We start from the raw sequence: 16,644 nt of genomic DNA, 5'->3' as shown, positions 1-16,644 counted from the left end.
TCCAGACGTTTGCGTTTATGATTGTGGGTGAGGAAAGGTTTTCTCCGTGCATGCCTCCCAAACAGCTTGTTGGCGTGTAGACAGCGCCTGATGGTTGATTTGGACACTTTGTGACCCCAGGATGCTACCATTTGTTGTAATTCTGTAACAGTGAGCTTTGGAGATCTTTTGATTTCTCTTACCATCCTCCTCACTGTGCGTGGTGGCAAAATAAACTTGGGTCCTCGTCCAGGCTTGTTTACCACTGTTCCAGTTGTTTTGAACTTCTTAATTATTCCTCTCACAGTGGATATGGGCAGCTGCAGTTGAGTGGCAATCTTCTTGTAGCCTCTGCCTGACCTGTGAAAGTCGACGCACATCTGCCTTACTTGTATGCTGTGTTCCTTTGTCTTTCCCATGTTTAAGAGTGGATAAGAGAAATGGCCTCGGTGTCACGTCATATTTATACCCCAGGGAAACAGGAAGTGATGAATTACTAATTAAATGTTCCTACATACTCTGGTAAACTTTGTAAACTACTGTAGAAATGACAGAAATGCTTCAATTACATTTATTTCCTGGGAATTGTTAAGGGTGCCAATAATTGTGGAACAGGTGATTTAATGAAAAAGAATTATTTTTTAGTCAGGGATTTTTTTTATTTTCCAACAATTCATTTGAGTTGAAGGCTACATTTTCCTAAATTTTTCAGTGTGACAGTATTCTTCTGCAATAAACACTGAATTTATTTTAAGGCTTTTAACACATCTCAACCAGGGGTGCCAATAATTATGGAGGGCACTGTACCTTTATCCCAGTATGACTATACTCTATTCAATTGTCATTATCACATTTTTCCGCGTACCCCCTGACATGTGCTCGCGTACCCCTAGTGGTACACGTACCCCTGGTTGGGAAACACTGCCATAGAACACGCAGACACGCGCCCCAGTTAACCCCTTAGCTCAAGGCACTAACACAATAATAGCACAGACAATAACAGGAACAGACCATTAACAGAACACAATTAACACGGGTTATCACACTGTCCCCCCTTTTAAAAACAGCCCCTTGTCCTCAAGGGGACATGCTAACCGTGTTGGCCTCCGCCTTTGCTGGCGTGCCCTGCTCAGGCTTGGTCGTGGACTGTCCTGCTGAACCATTGGGGTGAGTGAGAAGAAAGTGACAGTGGCACTTGCACCGGGGGGTAACTGGTGAGGGACGCTTGGTCCGGGGGGTGATTGGGACAGACCACCACACAATGGTGTGGTACGTGTTTTCTCCATCCCCATCTGTTCGCACATGGCAGCGAACACCCTCGATTCAAAATTGCGACCTTGGTTGTTGTGGATGGCCTCTGCTGCCCCGAACCGGCTGAACATGCCCCCGATTAGGGCATCAGCAACCGTTTCGGCATCCTGGTCTGGGATTGTATAGGCCTCAGGCCACTTTGTGAAGTAGTCCATCGCACACAACATATACTTGGTCCCCCCATCTGTTTCAGGAAATGGCCCCCATTATATCCACTCCCACACAGGGTTTCCATAGGCGCCCCAGACGGTTGCTGTTGCAGTGATGCTCGGGATTGGTCCAGGGGCCCCTCCTGCGGCACACAATCATCACAGTCCCGGCAGAAGTCCTCGATATCCCGGCGGTGTTGACCCCAGTAGAAGCCCCTTTGTAGCCGACGGAGAGTTTTGGAGGTGCCAAAGTGCCTTGAGCCTGCGCCTCCATGGCAGGCCCCCAGCTCAGCTTTCCTGAGGCGTTCTGGCACAACAACTTGCCACACCTCCTCTCCCGTAGCTGACTCCTTCCATGCCAGCTGCAGCACTCCGTCAGACAGCCACAGCACCCCGAATTCGCTCCAGAGCCCCTTTGTGGCTGGCGACAGGCCCGACACTGCCCCCCATGGTGGTTTCTGTCCATCGAGGACCCTGTGGTCTCTGTCTTCCTCCTGACGGGCCGCCCACTCCACCTAAAGCGCGCAGCAGGTAGGTTCACTGACTATCTCTTCCCCTCGCAGCTCTCTTTCTCTGGCGTCCCTCCTGTCGCAGTAGCTGCAGCCATCCGTGGCACAAGGGCGCCTGGACAAGCCATCAGCGTTGCCATGCTGAGCCCCAGACCTATGTTCCACGGTGAAGTGGAAAGACTGCAGCTCCTCGAGCCAGTGCGCTACTTGTCCCTCTGGCTCCCGGAAGGACATAAGCCACTGGAGTGCTGCATGGTCTGTCCTGATGGTGAAGGGAACGCCACAGAGGTAGTACAACGGCCAATAGTTCACGCCTTGTCACGCAATAGCGGTGCTCGCTCTTGTTGAAGACGCGACTGAAATAGGCCACCACTCGCTCCCCTTCAGGCCCTGTTTGTGACAACCCAAATGCCTGTTGGCATTCCCTGGACCATGTGAATGGCTGTTTTTTCTGGAGTAGGCGAAAGAGTGGTCCGGCAATGCAGGAAAATCCTTTAACAAACTTCCTGTAGTAGGAAGCCAGCACCAAGAAGCTTTTCAGCTCTGTCTGATCAATGGGGACAGGCCAGTCTCTGATGATGCAGACTTTCTCCTCCAGCGTGTTGATGCCCTCGCCGCTCACCCTATGTCCGAGGAACTCAACTTCCCTCCGCATAAAGTGCAATTTCTCTGGGTGCAGCTTCAGTCCCGCACCAGATATCAAATACCAGCCTGAGGGAGTCTAGTGCTGCTTGGAAAGTTCTCCCATGAGAAAGCACATCGTCATGGTACACCAAGCATTCTTGTCGGGGGAACACCGGACAACACACTGTCCATACAGTAAGCCTCTCAAATGTCCCGGGTGCATTTCACAGTCCAAAAGGCAGGACTTTGTACTGCCAGTGCCCCCTGCTTGTGCTAAAGGCAGTCTTAGGTCTCGACTCTGGGGAAAGGGAAACCTGCCAGTACCCACTCCGCAAGTCGAGTGACGAAAACCACAAAGACCCAGTCACCAGGTCTAGTGTCTCATCGATTCGTGGAATGGGGTAGCAGTCTTTCCTTGTCACGTTGTTCAGCAGTCTAAAGTCCATGCAGAACCTCCACCTTGGGCTATTGTTGTACTATTTTGGACCATTACAATTGGTGATGACCAGGGGCTGCCGGAGGGTTCAATGATGCCTGCCTGCAACATCGCCTGAACCTCCTGGTCCGCATCCTCCTGTTTCACCCAGGGTAGGCGGCGAGGGTCCACCCTGATTGGCCTCACCCCGCCAGTGTCTATGTGGTGTTCTACTAGGTGGGTGAGCCCCACCTCATCCTCACTGAGTGCGAAAATGTCCTTGTATTCCCACAGCACTTGCCACAACTGCATTCTCTGCTGGTCATCCAGACCATCACAGTTCCTCTCCCAGATACCTCTGACTGCCCCAGCCCGATCTTCCATGTCCATGGGCCGTTGCAGTGGGGTCACGACTCTGACCCCCCGGTGACTCTATCTGGCCAGACTGTAACCCTACCTCCGGGTCTGCAGTCAAACTGTAGGTGGGCACAACCTGTGTCACCTGCTGCGAGGGCGACATAAGCTGCACATGTTGACCCCCGGGCAGGACTAGCACTCCAGCCCCCAGGTCCAATGCACACCCCGTGAGTCTCAGGAAAACAAGGCCAAGGATGCAGGGATCACGCACATCTGCAACCCATACCGGGAAAGTCTCCCCCCCCCCCACTGTGAAGACAAAAGTTCCCCTACCTTTCATGGCGGCAGTCTGCCCGGTAACTGTTTGTAGTTTCACAGAGGTCGGTTCTAAGACGGTCCCAGCCGGAACAACGTCAGGTCTGATTAGTGTTGCAGTTGACCCAGTGTCCACCAGAGCTGAACAAGACATATTTCCCACCAACACTGGAACATGACACAAATTACCCACTTCAGTCCAGCCTGCTGTTATGACAGGGTCAGTGGGTGTGACCGTGTCCATGCACTCCCCCTCCTCTGATGAAAAAAGTCCCCTGGGAGTGGCTGACGAGGTCCAGGGTGTCGGGGCTACCCGGACCCAGTCCCGTTTCCCTGATGTCCCCTCGCCGCAGGGCAGTGACGAAGCAGGTGTCAAGCGTCGCCACAGCCCCAGCACCGCCTGGGGTTGCAGTCCAGTCTCCTTGGAGTGCACAGTGTGGTCGCGCGCACAAGCTCAGTGAGCTCTGCTGCCCATGCCGGTGTGGAGGTTTCCGCAGGTGCTGCTCTGACTGCAGGGCCCGCATGCTCCTGAGCAGCGGTGGTGGTGTGTGCTCGAACCGCCTCCCTCTCCAATGCCCTCTGCAACGCTTCCAGGAGGGTGCTAGGGTGAGTGAGTTCAACCTCCACTCGCAGATCCGCTGGGCACAGAGCCTGCACGAAACAGTCGCATGCCAGCTCGCTCTGTACAGCCGGAGGCATGCTGCCATAGGCTCTGCGCGTCAGGCTCTCTATTTTGTTGGCCAGCTGACGGAGGGGCTCACCAGGTTGTCGGTGCCTGTTGTTCAGCTCTGCCCTCAGCCCTCATCTCCTTATCGATCCGAAACACTGAACGCCTAGTGGAGTGCTGGTTCCTTTAAGGATCATTGTTGCTGTGTGGCGTCACGGCCCACGTGACCACGCCCACCACGCTTTGTGAATTTTTTTAAAAATATGGCTAGTTGTCTATCAGCCGGTAAGTGTGCTGGATCGTCCCAGCACCCTTCCTGCCCGGCCATGGCTCGGCTGGGGCTGTTTATCCTCTCTCCTACGCTGGTGAGGAGAATCTGGCGTTGCCACCGCTCCATTGGAGGTATGTTGACTTGCTCCTTGGGTTTCAGTTACATGCTAGCTGACTTCTGGCTGCTAACATGGCGTCTTGCTTTCTTACAGGTCGTGGTCTAGGGTTGACGTGTTACTCTCTACGCTGTGCGCTTTGAATGTTCCTCACTGTCGCTTCCTACAGTGAGTGGTTCGTCAACCCTGTGTCCATTCGCCTCCGCATTCCGGTAGGTGACCTCTCAGCAACGTAATTGTGTGCGGCAGTAGCCTCGCCTAGCTCTAGCTAATATTCCCCTCCTTCCATGCAGGTCTTGCCTCTTCTGCATTGTCCGTAGAATCAGCTAAGCGCTTGGTGCACGTGAGCACCGAATTTGGGTGAGTAAGACAGCTCCTAGTAACGTCGCTGCCGTTGTAGCCAGTTAATGATTTTAGCTAATGTGAACCTATTGTCTTTATTTGGTTTGCTGTGAATGTATTTATTTCCTTTCCTTTATTAACCCTTTGAGTTGGTACCAACCTGTGATGTCTAAGGTAAGCCCCAGAGGCTAAAGAGTCTGTGTCTTTGCAATCCATTTGAGCCTTTGCAGCTACCCCTAGTGACTCCAGTGTTTGTGGATCTGTGTGTGTTGTGGCAGAACACCCACTACACTGTAACTGGTTGTGAACAAGAAAGCAGTGGGTAGTTTTTATTGATCTGCGGGTGTTGTGGCAGAACACCCACCCCTGTTATTTATTGTGAACAAGTGACACATTTATTTTTATACAAAGAGTGACAACCATATTTTTATAACGAAAAGAATAATAAAGATTTATATGACTAGAAGTCTACCACTGTCTCTGTCTCCATTTTGCACAAACTTGTGTTGCCTAGTGCAGGTAAATTGTGTGTGGTCGGGGGTTTTTTCAAGTATCCTCCCAAACTCATTTCCCTCGGGGGCCCCATCCCCGGGGTGGCGTAGTCAAACTACTTCCTGTTCCGGTCGCGCCACTACATTTTGGCTTATAGTCCGGCAGGATATGCAAAGGAGCAGAGACACTGGTTCTATGTAATAGGGTTTTGTTTTGTCACTCTTTGTAATAGAAATTTGTCATATGGTCAATGGTTGAATGACTGTATGCATATGGTTGTTTGAATGAGAGCACCACTGAACGAGCCCTGTGAGTTTTCCTCTTTTCCTTTAGAAGCGGAGCAGCAGCCGAGGTCGGGAGACTGCGCCCCCGGAATCACGTACAGCCATGTTCTGTGAGTTTTTGCAGATTTTATTTTTTTCTCTGTGCTTTCGTGCAGCATGTTGCTGGGAGATCAAGTAATTGGGATTAGTTGGCCCAGGTGAGAACTGAATGAGTGCTTAAAGGCCTCTCTCGCCCAGTAAGCCACGAAGGATCTTAATGGAGTTGGTTGTCCTGTTAAGTGATGAGAATGGCAACCTGTGAACTTGTTCCCTCACGGTCGGGGTGGACCGTTGCTGATGGTCCTGTATCTTCGGGATCTCTGGTCTCCCACTCTATCTGGGTCCGAGCCCACTGACCCTCTTCTTATACTTCCTCCCTCGGGCGATTGGAATTGTTCCCGGAGCTTCTCTGCCGCCATTACCTAGAACCTCTGCAGGGTTCTGAATTGTTTGGGATCACTGGGCCTCCCCCTGCATCAGGGGCCGAGAGCCCACTGACCCTGTCCCTCCTTCCTATACCTTCTCCCACGGTCAATCGTAATTGCTCCTGGAGCTTCACAGCTCTTTGTTCTCCTCTACCTTGAGCTGCGCTCATGGGTTTGAGATTTTCTGTTGGGAATCACTGATCTCCCCATGCATCAGGGGCTGAGCCCACTGGCCCCGTTCCCCTTCCCATACCCTCTCCTATGGTCGATCGAAAGTTATTCTTGGAGCTTCACAGCTTCTCTGTCCTGTTCGCTCTGTGTCTGTTCTCTGTTTTCTATGTCCTCCACTACCTAGAGCCTCGCTCATGGTCTTGAGATTTACTCTTGGGTGTCACTGGTCTCCCCTCTGCATTAGGGATCGAGCCCACTGACACTGTCCCTTCCCCATTTTCCCATGCATGGTTGGTAGCAGGTCTGGAATTGCTCATCGAGCCTCTCAGATTCTTGGTCTGTCAAGGGCCACTTACCCCCGCCGACATGGGGGCTCTGCTAAGTGAAGATGTTCTCTTTGTGTACGGCCGGAACGGTACCCCTTCCAACGGTTCGGCTGCTGGCCCGTCGGCAGTCTAGCCCACTTGGTCTAGCCGCCACTTTGCGGCCCTAGTAGCGGCGATATACCTCCACGGCGGATTTCCCCCGCCCACTGCGGGGGGATATTCTACCTTCAACGGTTGCCTGTGGGAAGGTGTGCATGTATCGTTGGGCCAACGATTATATGTGGGGGCGGATTGTAGTGGAGTGCTGGTTCCTTTAAGGATCATTGTTGCTGTGTGGCGTCACGGCCCACGTGACCACGCCCTTGCGTCAGGACGCTTTGTGAAAAAATGATTAAATATGGCTAGTTGTCTATCAGCCGGTAAGTGTGCTGGGACGCACCCTTCCTGCCCGGCCGTGGCTCGGATGGGGCTGTTTATCCTCTCTCCTACACTGGTGAGGAGAATCTGGCGTTGCCACCGCTCCGTTGGAGGTATGTTGACTTGCTCCTTGGGTTTCATTTACATGCTAGCTGGCTCCTGGCTGCTAACTCGCTAATTCACCTCCGCATTCCGGTAGGTGACCTCTTAGTAACGTAATTGTGTGCGGCAGTAGCCTCGCCTAGCTCTGGCTAATGTTCCCCTCCTTCCATGCAGGTCTTGCCTCTTCGGCGTTGTCTGTAGAATCAGCTAAGCGCTTGGTGCACGTGAGCACCGAATTTGGGTGAGTAAGACAGCTCCTAGTAACGTCACTGCCGTTGTAGCCTTGGTATTAATGATTTTAGCTAATTTAGAGCTGTTGTTACAGCCACAACTCACGCATTCATTCAAGTTCAACTCTCTCCCCAACTTAACGGGTAAATCATTCCTCTCTCATAGACATTCTGTACACATTAGAACACAGAGACACGCGCCCCAGTTAACCCCTTAGCTCAAGGCACTAACACAATAATAGCACAGAGAATAACAGGAACAGACCATTAACAGAACACAATTAACACGGGTTATCACAATATCTTATCATAAGTCAGGGTATGGAAGACAGATGTATGGTTCACCAGAATGAGGATAGATGTGTTAAACAAGCACCCTACTGGTCTATGTTAGCACTGCGAAATAAAAGAAGACATAGAACACGTTTTACTACACATAACACTAGGCAAAGACAACACCTGAAGAAAGCTGTTATCACTTCTGTTATTTTATTTTTTATTTATTTAATAATTGCCTATCTGCAGTTGCCTAATTTTATGTTTGACTTGTTTAGTTCATCAGCTGGCTAGTTATTTGGTCCGCTTGCTTTCTTTTCCTTTTTTAAAAAAAATGTATTTATTTAACATTTCCTTCTATCTTTCTTTACTTCTTTCATTCTACCTTTCTTAATTTAGTATTAGTTAGCTGTATCAGAGACGATCTAACAAGCAACAGTATCTCTGGTTGTATTAAGTCCATGTGATTAGGACCCCACTCCGGTAGATGGCGGCAATGCGCTGAGTTTGCCGCCATAAAACCCACTGAAGAAGACGACGACGACAAGGAATATGTGGTGGTGGAAATCTGGGTGGATTCAAGGAGTCTAGTGATTATTAATTATTACAACCCTTGTAAACGATTAGTCCTCACTGATTTGGAGAACATAGAAGGGCAGGATGGGAGGAATGTGATGTGGGGCTGGGGATTTTAATGCCCATAGTCCATTATGGGGAGGAGAAAGTACTGATAGCAATGGACAGATTATTGAAGATCTGCTGAGTGAGAGGAATTTAGTTTGCTTAAATGATGGTAAGGGAACTAGATTTGATGTTAAAACGGGGCGTGAGTCAGCACTGGACCTTACGCTCTCTTCACATAGGTTGGCCCCTTTGTGTTCCTGGGAAGTTCATGATAGTGGTATAGGGAGTGATCACTACCCTGTTGTCTGTACAATAGATATTGATGTCAGACTGCGTTCAGGAGTGAGACCAGGAGGGTGGGTCTTTCAGAAGGCAGCATGGAAGAGGTTTAGTGAAATTAGTGACCTGTTCCTCAGGTCAGTTCCAAACACAGGTAGTGTTGAGGAGAATGAAGCAGAGGTGCGACGGAGGATTTATATGGCTGCGGTGGAGGCTATCCCTAAAAGCTCAGGAAAACTGTATAGGGTTGCAGTTCCATGCTGGAACGAGGAATGCGAGGCAGCTGTGAAAGTTAGAAATAGGGCCTTTAGGAAGTTGAAGCATTCACATACTTTTCAGCATTTTATTGACTATAAGCAGGCCCATGCAGTGGCCAGGAGGGTCATTAGGCAAAGGAAAAGGGCTTACTGGAGGGATTACTGTAGATCCATAGGAAGTACTGTGGAAATATATGATGTGTGGAGTATGATTAAAAAAATGGAAGGTAACAGGAGAGAGTGGAATTATCCCATTCTATCAAATGGTGGTCAGCTGGCAGTCACTGATGTGGAAAAGGCTGAAATGATTGTGACAACCTTGAGTAAGGTCCATAGTACTGATAATCTCTCAGAGGAGGAAAGGCAGGGAAGAGAGGAGACTATGCGTGAATTTGGTGGGATTATACAAAAGAAAAACAAGTCAGAGGATAAATTCAATGTCCCTTTCACTTTGTTAGAATTAAAGAATGCTTTTGGAATCGTGTAGAAAGTCAGCCCCTGGACAGGTCGAAATTTCTTACCAAATGTTGTCTCATTTGAGTGATGAGGGTTTGCAGATACTCTTGGCTCTGTATAATAGGGTGTGGGGCGAGGGTGTCATTCCTGCAGGGTGGAAAGAAGCTGTCATAGTGCCCATCAGAAAGCCAGGGAAAGATGCGAGTAAACCCAATTGTCAATTACCTGTCAATTACCGCCCAATAGCATTAACTTCACAGTTGGGTAAACTGATGGAGAAGCTAGTCATTGGTAGGCTGATGCACTTAGTTGAGGAAAAGGGGTTGCTGACAAGATTTCAGAGTGGTTTTAGGAAGGGACGAAATACAATTGACTCCATTATATGTCTTCAGCATGAAATCAGGAAAGCCCAGGTTAATAAAGAAACTGTTGTAGCAGTGTTTTTGGATGTTGAAAAGGCATATGACATGCTTTGGGTGGAGGGACTTTTGATTAAGTTGCACATGCTGGGGGTTGGAGGAAATATTTCTAATTGGGTGATGGAGTTTTTGAAGAACTGGAGTATTCAAGTGAAGATTGGGGCGGACATATCGCGAAAATGTGCAGTAGAGAATGCCCCTTACTCTTCAACATAATGATCAATGATGTTTTTTCCACTGTACAACCTGATATTGGCCAATCTCTGTTTGCGGATGATGGTGCTTTATGGAAGAGGGGTAAAAATGTGCGGTATACTGTGAAAAAGGTTCAGGAGGCTTTGACCCTTGTGGAGGACTTGGGAAGGAGGTGGGGTTTTAGATTCTCTGTTGAAAAGACAAAATCAGTGTTTTTCACGAGAAAGAGGATCTGTGAAGACAATGACCTATATCTGTATGGGCATCCAGTGCAAAAGGTCTCCTCTTTTAAGTTCCTGGGAGTACTTTTTGATGTCAAGCTTACATGGCGGGCTCATGTGTCAAGGGTGGTTGATAAGTGCAAGAATGTATTGCATCTGATGAGGTGTCTGGCTGGGAGGGAGTGGGGAGCAGATTTGGCCTCTCTTAAGCTGATATACCTAATAAGGGCAAGGATTGACTATGGGAGCCTGGTGTATGCATCTGCGTCAAATCAGGGAAAAAATCTGCCGGACAAAGTGACCGGCCGAGTTTTCATCTTCCGGACATTTTCATAACGTGCCGGTCAAATAGGCTATTTCACCGTTCCTAACTAGCTTGAATTATTTCTCATCCGATGCGTCAATATTCCGCTAATTTCCCATTGATCCTACAGCCCACTAACTTGAAATAATTAAATTAAATCCTTTGCTCCGACAGCTCAATGTTCCGACCAATGGCTGTTTGGGGTTGGTCATCATCCCAGGTCGTATGTCCTGCTTTTCCCGGTGGCAAGTAGACTTCAGCTGCATGCGCTGCGACGAGCACATAGATGCCGTCTGAGTCGGTCTTGCTGTGCCCTTACCAAAAGCACCCCTAAACATAACCTGTCATTAATGCAATGTTGCCAAGTTTTACAATTGTGCCCTACCCAAAACCATTCCTAACCCTAACCTGTCAGTAGGCTATTGCAATGTTTCTGAGTTTTAAATTTGTGCCTTGACCAAAACTTTACCTAGCCTAAACCTAACCTGTCACAGACAGCTGCATGACCACTGCGCAGGCTTCAGAGATGACGATCTAAAGCAGCTTTTGGTCGGAACATTGGACTGTCGGGACAAAGGGTTTCATTTAATTGGTAAAAAGTTATCTGAGACTAAGTGCTGTAGGATCAATGGGAAATGTTCGGAACATTGACGCATCGGACCAATGGGGCGTCGGAAAAACGAGCAGACCCTGGGATCGAGCATCCGAAGCGCAAGCAAGCAGACGGCTCTGAAGCATCCTATTTGACGTGCTATTGCTGGAGCCATTCACAAGCCTACACAACACAACTTCTTGTTCAAACGTTGATATTTTTCCCTCGAGATGATCGCCTAGGCTACCACACAATCTCGGCAGAAAACAGCACCGAAAGCCATCAAATGCGCTTATGCCCAGGCATTGCCCCATCCGAATTTCAGCTACTATATTCCAACTGTTTGCAATGAACACCAGTATTCTCACAGTTACCCCCGACCAGCAAACTACTACTATTGCTATGAAAAAGTGGCTCAGAACTTCTCATTGGGATCAATCTCGAGGAAGTCACATTGAACTTGTGAAACGCATGTTTACACAATTAGCTGAGACGAAGGGAAATAGAAAGCTAACACAAATGAGCCATGACCGGAATCTGCTACTATTATGGCAGCAGGCAAGCTAGAACTAGATAGCTAGCGAGCTGCTAATAGACAAACTTTGCCTTCCTGAACTGATATGAGTTCTTACGTGTGTCACTACTTTGTGTCTTGTCTTCATTTCTGAAAGTATTTCCATTTGGGGGCAACAGTAGTCCAACTGATGTGTTGAAAACAGGACAAGCCATCTTATTTTATTACTGGATTATTTACACTGTCACTGTTTGTTTATCATTCATCTCATGAGAAGCTAGCTGTCAGCTGTCAAGAATCTGACCGTCAAACTCGATTGGTCGACAGGAATCACATGTTTCTTATTTTCCCTTAACTAAGCCATGATTGGCTGTTTATCTACATTTCGAGGACACAGCTGTGAGAAGAGAAAAAAGATTTTAGATAGACGGGATTGGGCTATTATAAATTTCAAACAGACACTTTGACCGGTGAGATTTTTTTTCTCGGACATTCAATTTTTTTTTCGGCCAATGACCGGTAATTACCGGACAACGGAAAGTCTGCGTCAAATACAGTACTGGACAGACTGGATGTTCTTCAAGCAGCGGCATTGAGATTGTGTGCAAGTGCTGTGAGGTCTTCTCCAGTTTGTTCCTTGCAAGTTTTGATGGGAAAGATGCCTCTGAGTTTGTGAGCAAGAAAGTAGGGAGTGAATTTTGTGCTGGTATGTACAGATGTGTTGTATGCGAAGGCCACCTGTTTTACATACTCATCCCATTCACCCCCACAGTCCAGTAGTGTCTTAGCCAGTTGATCAATCAAAGTCCTATTAAAGCGCTCCACCATTCCGTCTGATTGCGGATTGTATGGAGTGGTGTGTGTCTTAGTGATTTTCAGTAGCTCACCGAGGCCTTGCATAACTTCAGCTTCAAACTGACGCCCCTGGTTGCTGTGAAAACGCTCTGGCACCCCATGCACCAGCACACAGTCCTCGAAAAGACAGCAAGCCACTGTCTGAGCAGTCTGATTAGGCAAAGGATATAAATTCACAAACTTAGTGAAGTAATCCTCAACTACAAGCAAATACCTGTTACTTTTGCTGGTCAGTGGCAACTCAACAATGTCTGCCGCCACTCTTTCAAACTGCCGGGTTGCGCAAGAGGTGCCCATCGGTGCCCTATGAGGGGGCACTGGAGACCGCCGTGTCAGGCATGCTTTACACTGCTCACAAAAGTTCTAATGTCCTTGAACATGGACGGACAGTAGCCAATCCGTTGTGCTTGTTCCCACTCACGCTCTGCTGCAAAGTGGGCAGAGGCTGGGTTACCGTGCAGTTGTGTCAGGAGGTCAGGGACGAGAGAGGAAGGGACCACAATTTGACAGAGTCTTTCGCCAGACAAGGAGTTCACAGACCGGCAAAGCAGTCCGTCCTGGATGGTCAAGCGGTCGAATTCTGTCCACAGCTTTCGCAAAGTGTGAGAAGCTCCTTTCATCTGTGATTTATGTGGCTTCCGTGACTGTTCTAGCCAGCCGCGGACCACTTGGATGTCTGCGTCTGCCTCCTGCTGTGCTTTATCATGAGCTACTCCACACCCAAGAGTCAATGGCAGTGTCTCAGTCGACTCAGGCTCAGTCAATGTGACAGTCTCTGAAGACGAACGAGTCTCTGCCCCAGGTTGCTGTGGAATAGGTGTAGCAAAGTCAGGGTGTATTGCATTAACCCCCAACGAGTCAACAGAAGGGCATGTTTCATTGTCCCTTTCTGGTCTGTGAGAGAGAGAGTCTGCTTTCAGGTAACGCTGTCTGTCTTTGTACACAATGTCCCAATTGAGGGGATCCAGTTCTAAGATCCACCTGCTCCGTCTGCCGGTTGGATCGTTGTCGAGGGCCATGCGCCTGAGGGCCATGCGCCTGAGGCCCAGCAGAGGGCTATGGTCTGTGACGATGGTAAAAGCTGCCAGTCCAATGTAGTGCCTGAACTCACAAACAGCCCATACAACCGCCCACAGTTCACGATCAAATGTGGACCAGCGGCGCTGTGTCTGATTAAGTGTCTGGCTGGCATAGGCCACTACATGCTCAACCCCGTCTTTCACTTGGGCTAAGACAGCACCGACCGCCTCCTTAGAAGCATCAGTGAAAACTTTGAAGGGCGCACAGAAATCTGGTACTACAATGGGAGCGTTGGACAGTGTACTTTTCAAATATTTGAATGAGGTTTCACAGTCAGCAATCCATTCAAAAGCCACGTTTTTCCCCATGAGGTGATTGAGAGGGGCCGCATGTCTGGCGAAATTGTGGACAAAGCGCCTTTAATATGAGCACAGGCCCACAAACGCCCTGACCTCTGATGTAGACTGAGGAGTAGGCCAGTTTTGACTTTTTCTGTATTCTTGGGGTCAGGCTGGAGACCGTGTTGGTAAATGACGTGGCCCAGGAAAACCGCATGACTGAGCGCCAGATGACATTTTGCAGGATTCAACTTTAGTCCAGCGGCCTTGATTTTAGAGAACACCTCCTCTAGGCTGGAAAGATGCTGTTCAAATGTTTTGCTAAACAAAAGCACATCATTCAAATAAACCATGCACATGTTCCATGGCAGGCCCCTTAAGACTAACTCCATCATTCTCTGGTAGGTAGCAGGTGAGTTTAACAACCCCATGGCCATTGACCGCCACTGATACAGTCCCCGCCCTGTATTGAATGCGGTCTTTTCGCGATCCTCCTCTGCAACTTCCACTTGCCAGAATCCATTTGAAAAGTCCAGTGTGCTGAACTAGACAGCGCCTGCTAGCGCATCGAGAGTGTCATCCACCCTAGGCAGAGGGTGGCAGTCTTTCACAGTCACACTGTTGAGACGCCTGTAATCGACACAAAATCTCCACTGACCGCTCTTTTTCTTCACTAGTACGACCGGACTGGACGGTTGCAGCTCTCTTCAATAACACCGTCGGCGAGCAGGTCTGCCACCTGTCTCTCAATTTCCGTTCTTTTCTCTGGTGAAGTGCGGTAGGCCCGTTGTTTGATTGGAGGATGATTCCCGGTGTGTATGCGGTGTGACACCAGGGTGCATTTTCCTGTATTCCCCTCGCTGTCAGAGAACACATCTGCGTATTGTCTGAGCAACTCAGAAAGCGCCGCCCTCTGTGATGATGAGATTGGGGAACTTTCCAGCGACAAAGGGGGGACTGACTGGTCAGGGGGGGAAAGGGCAGTGGTAGTCACCGTGGCCACATCATGTGACAGTGTATCAACATCTGTCTCGCCAATCGAGAAAAATTCACCTAAGTGAGTGCCCTCTCGTAGAACAACGTCATTTTTGGTGGGGTTCAGAATTCGAGCACATATAGCACCTTACAGCACTGTAGTAACTGTGTGAGCCACGACGAAGTCTGAACTATTCAGGGATATTGAGCTCTAAATATCCAATGAAGTCAGTGGAGTAAGCCCCAGATGAGCTGGGAGGCTGCACACTAAAGGGCTCTGCATACCTTACGTGCGTAATTTGGCGCGAGAACCATTAATGACATCATCACTTGCGCCAGATTATTCATGCTTATAAACGCCAGTTGCGCCACAAATGCAATTCTCTCCAGACCAGCGGGCGTCACTGTTGAGAAAAGGAGAAGAACTGAAGGCCGGCAAGAGCCGCGCGAGGAACGAAGAAAGCCTACACAATGCCACCAGTGCTGTCACGTGAGTTGATAGCGCAAGTGTGCCAGCTACGAAATGAAATCGTATTGAATATAGAACGGTATATGCATCGCAGAGCGAGGAGGAGGCAAAAACAGAAGAGACGGTGGAATGTTCGTCCTTTGCACAAGAACAGAGAGGAGACTGGCGAGTTCTTTGTCCTTGTTCTGCCAATGAGACAGATTGATGAGGAGAAGCACTTTGGCTACTTCAGAATGACAGTTCACCGTTTCGACGAGTTGGCTCGTCGAATAAAACCCTTCATTAAACACAGTCGCACACACCGCAGCCCTGTCAGTTTGGAAGAGAGTCTTGCTTGTACACTCAGGATCCTGGCAACTGGCAGCAGTCAGACGGCGGTCGCTTCTAGCTACAAACTCGGAATTTCAACCGTGTGCCAATGTAGCAGAAATTAGATTTAAGCAAAAAGTGTGACAACCAACCCCGGTCTCCCCTACAGTGTCTCAAAACAACCCCATGAGAAATTAATGTTGGCTTATTTTCGCCTGGCACGTAGCCAATGTATTTTACATAGGCCTATAAGCGAGCTCACAGTGTCTCACAACAACCCCACGAGAAATTCATGTTGGCTTTTTTTCCTCAGGGACGTAGCCATTGTCTTGCCATAACATTTAACAAGTGAGCTCATAAACAGTGTCTCACAACAACCCCACGAGAAATTAATATCGGCTTATTTTTGCCATATCTCATTTCACATTTAACATTTTGACGGGTTGGTTTGCCGTCTGTGTCACAAAGGAATAGATAACCAAACACAGGTTGTAGTTCTGATGAGGTTTATTGCCAATTTGACACAAATTGACGCACATGTTTCAAATAAGTGTGAAATACGATTAAGAAAAAAATATATAGGCTATACAAAGTACAAAAAAAGAGCACACTGGCAGCCTGGCCAAGAGGCATAGCCTACAATAAATTAGAGTCTATTTGCCGTGTCGTACAGGTGAGGATACTGCCTGACCCACTCGGTCACCTCTCTCTCTCTTCCTCGTTGATCCTGCTCATTCTTCCTGTTGTTTCTGTCAGCTGTTTCCGCTTTGGCGCGCGCCAAGTTAGGAAAATCCTCTTGTGCACGACATTGCGCCGCGCACGGAATTTTGAGCTTGCGCCGGGGGGCGTGTCGCCATTTTGGGTCACGTGACGGCGCACCATCGTCGCGAGTGAGGTATGAAGGAGGTTAGCGCCAGTCACGCCAAGTATGAATCCGCCTTAACGGGCACAATAATTTCACTAAGTGGTTCACAGAGTCATTGTGCTTGTTATGGCTACAT

The sequence above is a fragment of the Engraulis encrasicolus genome, chromosome 19, assembly GCF_034702125.1.
Source record: "Engraulis encrasicolus isolate BLACKSEA-1 chromosome 19, IST_EnEncr_1.0, whole genome shotgun sequence".
Taxonomy (NCBI): domain Eukaryota; kingdom Metazoa; phylum Chordata; class Actinopteri; order Clupeiformes; family Engraulidae; genus Engraulis; species Engraulis encrasicolus.
The sequence above is the reverse complement of the archived record's forward strand: the minus strand, read 5'-3'. Positions refer to the sequence as shown.